This window comes from Mercurialis annua, linkage group LG2 (assembly GCF_937616625.2).
Source record: "Mercurialis annua linkage group LG2, ddMerAnnu1.2, whole genome shotgun sequence".
In the NCBI taxonomy this organism is placed as follows: Eukaryota; Viridiplantae; Streptophyta; class Magnoliopsida; order Malpighiales; family Euphorbiaceae; genus Mercurialis; species Mercurialis annua.
This window is the reverse complement of record NC_065571.1, coordinates 25,451,833-25,460,489: the sequence shown is the minus strand read 5'-3', so window position 1 is coordinate 25,460,489 and position 8,657 is coordinate 25,451,833.

Sequence of the window (8,657 nt, the reverse complement as noted above, 5' to 3'; positions counted from 1 at the left end):
GCTATAACTGACACAAAAAAAATAGGTTTGGTATTTTTTGGGTGAATAAACCTAATTTTAAATTCAAGCCAATTTTTAAATTTAATAATTAGTAAATTAATTATATCATTTATGAAATTTATATATATTTAAAAATAATTAATATTTTCTATTTAATACTAATTAATATTAATTTTAATTTTTTATTAAACCTAATTAAATATAATAAATTTATATTATAATATATTTTAATGCATTTGTAATTAAAAAAATGAATTCATGTATTACTTAGGAATTAATGTTGAATTAAATTTGGTGAAAGGGTTTAATGTTCATGATGATTTTGAACTTGATTTATTATTTTTAATGTTGTTGAGATCTTGTTATAATTAGATTTAGGTAATAAATAAAATAGTTATGTGTAAATTAAGGTAAGTTTTTGGCTATGCCGAGTAAAATGACATATGCGTTTATGCTTATAAACATCATGATATATATTGATTACACCAAAATGAGCTTCACTTTTTAAAGAAAAAAAAATGAGAAAATAATTACTCTCGTCCTTTAAATAAGCAGTCTATTTAGTGATTATTTTTATGTTTATGTGTGTATAGTTGAATTATGAACACTGTCATATGTTTGTTGTGTATATTACTCTCAGATTGTTCGTCGGAAGACGAACAATTGGGTCTCAAACGGCGGCGGAGTCAAAGAACCGACGAATGGAATATAAAAAAAATAAATTTTAAGATGAATATGACATTTTTTATTTTTAATATAATTTAAATTAATTATATCCATCAAATTATGTAAAAAACAATTATTAGAATTATTTAAATTTAGTAAAAAAATAAATAAATTATAGTTAGCGTTAAATAAAAATATAATTTTTTAAATATATATGAATTTTATTATAATATAATTAATCATTTAATTATTTAATTATTTAATTTTAAAATTAGTTTTATTCACCAAAAAATACCAAACCTATGCATTTTGTGTCAGTTATAGCCAAACCTTATTTAAATATTTCAGCTGCCATGCCAGCCAATTGCTTAGTTGGCGGTGGCGTGGACGACACGGTGTCAGAAAAATCGGTTCGATTCAAAAATGGCTAAAAAAGAAACAGAAAATATAAGGTTTGGCTAAATCTGGTGATTTTTAAAGGTTTGGCTATAATTGACACAAGACTTATAGGTTTGGCATTTTTTGGTGATTAAGCCTTTTAATTAAGCATATTAGCGGGATTTGAGAAAAAAGGTTAGAAAATTAATATAAAATAAAATATAAATCCCGTGATGGAAATTATTTCGCCAAGGTCCGCGAAATATTTTATAGTAATAGTAGTAAATGTTTCGAGTCAATCAGAGACCTTTTAAAAATTGGACGCGGATGCGTTTTGGGGCTAAATTGTAATTTTTGAAAAGTTCATGAACAAAGTGTAAATTAGCTAACTAAGCTTTGAGAATAGCAATTAGAAGATTATTTACACAAAATAATAATTTTGGATTAGTATTATTTATTTGGATATAAATAATACGTAAGTAATTAAGTTAAAGTGAATAATTAACCGTTTGGTTAAAAGGATAAGTTTCAAAGAGAAATTGTTTAAGTTAAAGAAATGAAGGATTAAAGTGGAAAATTTGACAAGATATATATATGAATAAGGAAAGGAAGAATAGAAATCAAATGATTCTAGAAATAAGGAGAAAGCATCAGAAAGGAAGAAAACGACGATTACTTCGATCCGTCGCCGTTTCTCCGTTTCTCGACCAAATCACGTGTTCGTTATATCGATTTGTTCGGAATTCAATCCTCTGTCATATTCAAGCTCCAAATCAAGGTAATATTTTCCTTGTGGTTTCTGAAATCGAAGTTTAGAGGGCTGTTTCGTTTTGAAACGAATCTAACGAATTGTAAGCACGTTTCTATTGTCGCTTTGATGAATTTGGAGTTGAGTTTGTCTTAAAATGAGATAGGAGCATGACGGAATAAAATTAGAGCATGTCGGAGTGGCTCAAAAGCGGCGTGCGAAAGCACGGCCGTACTGTGCGCAAGCATAATACGGTGTCCGAGCGCACATCAATGTATGTGAGCGGACACAGTGTGCGAGCGCACACCAACATGTGCGACCGCACAAAAGGTTGTGCGAACGCACACAACCTCTCTTGCGCTCGCACAACCCACGAACCTACCTGTTTAGGCGTTCTCGCCCCATTAAGACCTAGTCTCCGACTATCAAAGTGTCGAACATTAAAAAGGAAATACGGACCCCGAAAACAAGAAATTTGGATATCGAACACGACGTGTTCGATTAGGATTTTGAGATATAAGGAACCTATGATTGAAAATTAATAAAAAGATATAAAACAAGTATCTCGACTAAGTGTTAGAACACTATCAAAGTTAAGAGTCATATTTGGAATACAATCGTGCTAACCTATGTTTATAACTTAGGGTTTTAGTACTAAGTTTACGTTTATGAATTATGCGTACGAGTGATTTGAATAGGAAATGGACATATCGACGAGCTATTAGACCGACGAGCTGGAGTAGCTAATGGATCAAGCGACGCATGGAACTTACTTTAGTGGAATCGTGATAATGCGGTTTTGGGATAGCGGTTTTAGTGAGTTGCAATTACTTTCGTGTATTATTTATAAAAGTTATTTTTATATATTATGATTTTATACATCGCATTTATCTGATTTGATTACTTGATGACTTGAATGATTGTTTTGAGTCGAGACTCTAGTATGCGATCCGAATACACTAGCTACCTATTAAGTGTCAATAGGCTGCGTGATCATCAGTAGTTAAGTCAGTCTAGCGTGTCTAGATTTTCATTAAGATTATAAAATGCGCATATGATATGAATGTGATACGAAAGTGAACTCGGTTAAAGTAAACTGAGCCCCGTATCTAGTGGGTTGGACCCACCACTTAGGATAAAGAGGTTGGTCGCGGCTGACTTGGTTGAGTTGAGCTACTCCCGGGCTTGACCATTTGGATCAGTTTGATTTGAACATTCGTATGTCGTGTTAAGTTTCAGACTTTTAGTTTCGAACGGATCAAATGCTTGATTATATGTATTTTTATACGAAAGCTTTATTTGAAATGCGATGTTATATTTTTATAATAACGTTAGTAATTTGCAAGCTCACTCAGTATTTTTCCAAATACTGACCCTTCACGTTTGATGTCTTTTAGGTAGCTGGATTCGGATAAGACAGAGCATCATTTTTGTGCTAGAAGTCTTCTAGGCTTGCACAAAGTATGAGCCCCTTTTTATGTGTCAGTAGTATACGATGATTAACACCGACCTAGTATAGGAAGGTCTTTTCACATAAGGTATATGCCTTAAGTTAGTGTAATACCCAAAAATATTTTAAGATAATTAAGTCGTGCCACGTGTCGAGATTTCCGATAAATTAAATTAAGGAGAATTTAATTTAATTATATCGGGAATTTAAAATAAATTTTAATAAGTTAATTAGCGGGATTTGATGATTTAACTTCAAAAATTAATATAAAATAAATTATAAATCCCGTAACGATAATTATTTCGCCAAAGTCCGCGAAATAATATATAGTATTTATGGTAAAAGTTTCAAGTCAATCGGAGACCGTTTAAAAATTTGGACGCGAATAGGTTTTGGACTAAATTGAAACTTTTGAAAAGTTTCAAGGACCAAAGTGCAAATTAGCCGTTATATATAAAATTTCCTTTAGTTGAAGGATCCAGAACCTCAACTCCTTCATTTCATTTTCTTTCTCTGGTTCGCCGTTTTCATCGCCGTTTCCGTCGCTCGATTCCGTTTCTCTTCCGTTTCCGATGTTTAATAACTCGAAATGATCGTATTTCAGTGGCGTATCACGGTAAGCTTGACGTCTTATCGTTTAAACGGATATATTTTGAGTTATATCGATTCGAAGTTTTAGGCCACGAAACGATTTTATCGTTTTATCGATTATAGGATTGAATTTGAATGTATTGAAGTTAGAATTAGTGTTTTGGCATTTAGAGCGTTTTGGCGTGTTGGAGCACGTCAGAATCGATCCCGGGCAAAAGCCCGTGACTGTGCGTCGCACAGCCGAACTGTGCGAACACACCGCGAGACTGTGCGAACGAACTGTCAGGTGACTGTGCGAACGCACAGTCAGGTGACTGTGCGAACGAACAGTCAGGTGACTGTGCGAACGAACAGTCAGGTGACTGTGCGAACGAACAGTCAGGTGACTGTGCGAACGAACAGTCAGGTGACTGTGCGAACAAACAGTCAGGTGACTGTGCGAACGACAAACGCACAGTCTGCCAAGACTGTGCGGACGCACAGTCCCCTGTGCGGTCGCATAGGCAGACGCGCGTACGCACAGTGTTTTCGCACAGTGTTTTAAAAAATGTTTTAGATCCGGCGAGGCCAGAAGCAGCTGGACCAGTAGTTCGGTAAGCTTGACGTTCCTAAGCCCCGACGTATTTTTGGATATGCGTTTTCAGTGAGTTTATACGATTTGCTTTTAAAGTATTCATTCAAGCAATTATTTTATATTGCTTTATGTTTGAATTGCATGTTTTAGATGCGAAATTTTTATATGAATTGCGCATACGCTTGATTTGAAACCAGTATTGATCCGATGGAACGTGCTACCTATTGAGCGGCAATAGGACTACGTGATCACCAGTTTTGATTTGATATAGTTGTGAGTTGATTATGAGTATGAATTTCGAGATTGAATGTATGAATTTGATACGAGTGAGCACTCGGTTACGGTGTAACCTGGAGTCCCCGTATCTAGTTGGTTGGACTCACAACTTGAGATTAATGTTTGGATTTGATGATATATGACTAGCTTGTTTGTGGATTAGGGTTTTAATCGGATCCTGTTCTAGGCAGCATATGTTTTGAATGCTTTGGCATTATTTTATGTTTTATCTTAATACTTATTAGTAAATGTATGAACTAACTCGAGATATTTCCATATACTGACCCCTCACAGACTTTCTTTTAGGTGAAAGACGCTTTGAAGCAACAGACTTATATCCTACTTCCAGAAGTCTGTATTTTTGAAAGTATGTAAAGAAACAGTACTTTACTCTTAGAGATGCAGTAGATAAGTGTTTTCCCAGTCAGCATGTAATGTATAGTTTTCTGTAAATATAACTTTAATGTTTTAAAGTTAATAATATTTTACGCTTACTGCGTTTTGATATTTGATACTGCCAGAGGACATGTATGCTTGGCATGTGTTTCCAGCATGACACGTGTGTACGTCTGTCATGCATGACGTATAGGTATTGTGAAAAATTAGTTTACGTTATTAGGCTTGCTACGGGTTTCGGAGCAATCACTCCCATTCCTAGCGCCGGTCTCCGCCCATGAGATTGGGTCGTGACAATGTTGGTATCAGAGCATGGTCCAGTTACCATTGCTTATGTTAGAAGAGTGATTGATTTTCATAGGATTCTAGTGCAGCACATAGGATTCGAATTTTGTCTTTGCTACGTATTCATTTGATTTTCAAACTTTCAGCTTTCCCTCTAGGATGTGAGTCTGTCCTACGTGTGTATTCGCATGTGATGAGATGCGCGTTTAATACGATATGCATTTGCGATGATATGCGATTATGTGGCTACGTGACGCTGTTTGTCTTGGTCAGGATGTCTGACCAACGACAAGAAGAAGAGCGAGCTGCCGCTGCAGCACGAAATGTTATAGAAGGGGCACATGACGTCAATCCAGAAGCTCAAGATGAGTCTTCTGTTCATGGCGGAGGTGGTGGCCAAGAGGCCCAGGCGCAGGCGCCTGAAGTGCAAGTGCAAGCCCAGCAACCTAATGTTGTGGGTTTTGATTTGAACTTGTTTCTTACGGGAAATTGCGGCTATGCAAACTAATCAGGCTGAGGTGCAGAATATGCATCGTGAACAACTACGACAGCAACAGCTACGCAATGTTGCTTTCACTGATGGAGATATCGTTTTGGCTTATATGCTCCTCAAGCCAACTAAGTTTGACGGCTCAGGTGATGCTCTAGACTTCCTAGAAGAAGTAGAACGTAACGCTCGACATCTGCAAGCTAATGAGAGACAGACCATCATCATTGTGGAAATGTCAATGAAAGGACCTGCGAAAGATTGGTTTCAGCAGCACATTCAGCAAACCATGGACACTATGACCTAGGCTGAATTCGTGAATCGTTTTAGAGAGTTTTTCTCACCGTATGCGGTGACGGAGAGTTATCGTAATCAGTGGCTGACCCTGAGTACAAGAAATCGGTCTGTGCAAGAGTTTGTAACGGAATTTACCAGAGTGAGTAGGTTTGCACCTGACCTGACTGCAGACCCAATCAGAGTGAACTCGAGGTTTGTAGAGGGTTTAGGAGTTGAATTTATGAGTCTGACGTCTGATATTGGAAGAACACTAGTGCAACTGATCGATAGTGCTAGGCAAATGGAAGTTTCTCTAATCCGTTTTGGAATGATTCCGATCCTTCCAATTTTGCGCCTATGAGGAGTGATATGTTCTGTAGCGTACAGAGAGCACCTACTCTATCATACGTTAGAAGTCATTCTCGACCTATATCACGTCAGCAAAAAAATAAGAGAGCTCGATATGGAACTAGAGTCAGTGCTTCAGGCACCGGATTTAGTGCCAGATCTATGAGTGATTTGGGAGGCGGAGTTCCTATATGTCTGAACTGTAATAGGAGGCACTACGGCGCATGTTACATTGCTACTGGAGCATGTTTCAACTGTGGTCAACGAGGTCATTTTGCTAGAGATTGTCCGAGGCAGATGCCTTAGGGCTCGATGACTACTGTGATGCAGCCTTCTTATCAGCAGCAGTTTTGATTTGATACAGTTGTGAGTTGATTATGAGTATTAATTTCGAGATTGAATGTATGAATTTGATACGAGTGAGCACTTGGTTACGGTGAAACCTAGAGTCCCTGTATCTAGTGGGTTGGACTCACCAGTGAGTTGGACTCACAACTTGAGATTAATGTTTGGGTTAGACGATATATGACTAGCTTGTTTGTGGATTAGGGTTTCAATCGGATCCTGTTCTAGGCAGCATATGTTTTGAATGCTTTGGCATTATTTTATGTTTTATCTTAATACTTATTAGTAAATGTATGAACTAACTCGAGATATTTCCATATACTGACCCCTCACAGACTTTCTTTCAGGTGAAAGACGCTTTGAAGCAACAGACTTATATCCTACTTCCAGAAGTCTGTATTTTTGAAAGTATGTAAAGAAACAGTACTTTACTCTTAGAGATGCAGTAGATAAGTGTTTTCCCAGTCAGCTTGTAATGTATAGTTTTCTGTAAATATAACTTTAATGTTTTAAAGTTAATAATATTTTACGCTTACTGCGTTTTGATATTTGATACTGCCAGAGGACATGTATGCCTGGCATGTGTTTCCAGCATGACACGTGTGTACGTCTGTCATGCATGACGTATATATATTGCGAAAAATTAGTTTACATTTTTAGGCTTTCTATGGGTTTCGGAGCAACCACTCACATTTCCTAGCGCCGGTCTCGGCCCATGAGATTGGGTCGTGACAATTAGGCTACACGATTTACGATTATGACCCCTATGTACAAGTCGACAAGTGGGCTAGTACGTACGTGGTATGGAAGTGAGACGCCCTTGTGTATTATGTCGACTAATGGAAGTAGAACGTAAATTTCTAAAAGTTGAAAATTTGTTTAGTAACGTTTGTAAACGTTTGGCTTATATCGCTAAAAAGATGAAACGTTTGATTTTGTTTAGTAATGTTTGCAAACGTTTGGCTTAAATCGTTAAAAAGGTGAAAATTTGTTTCGTAACGTTTGTAAACATTTGGCTTATATCGTTAAAAAGGGGAAACGCTTGGTTTTGTTTCGTAATGTTTGGAAACGTTTGGTTTTGTTTCGTAGCGTTATTAAACTTTTGGATTTGTTTCGTAACGTTTATAAACGTTTGGCTTAAATAGCTAAAAATGTAAAACGTTTGGATTTGTTTCATAACGTTTGTAAACGTTTGCGTTTTATTGCTAAAAAGGTGAAACGTTCGATTTAAGCCAAACGTTTACAAACGTTGAGAAACAAATCCAAACGTTTAATAACGTAACGAAACAAAACCAAACGTTTAAATTGGTAAAAAGGTGAAAGGCTTGGTTTTGTTTCGTAACGTTTGTAAACATTTGGCTTAAATCGCTAAAAAGCTGAAACATTTAGATTTATTTCATAAAGTTTGTAAACGTTTGGATTTTTTTTGTAACGTTTTAAACGTTTTTTTGTTTTGTAACGTTTGTAATCGTTTCGCTTAGATCGCTAAAATGGGGAAATATTTGGTTTTGTTTCGTAACGTTTGTAAACGTTTGGCTTAAATCGCTAAAAAGGTGAAATGTTTGGATTTATTTCGTAATGTTTGTAAACATTTGGCTTAAATTGCTAAAAAGGGGAAACGTTTGGATTTGTTTCATAACATTTGTAAATGTTTGGCTTAAATCAATAAAAAGGTGAAATGTTTGGTTTTATTACGAAACGTTTGTAAACGTTTGGCATAAATCGCTAAAAAGGTGAAACGTTTGTATTTGTTTCATAACGTTTGTACACATTTAGCTTAAATTGATAAAAAGGTGAAACGTTCTGTTTTGTTCTGTAATGTTTACAAACATTTGTC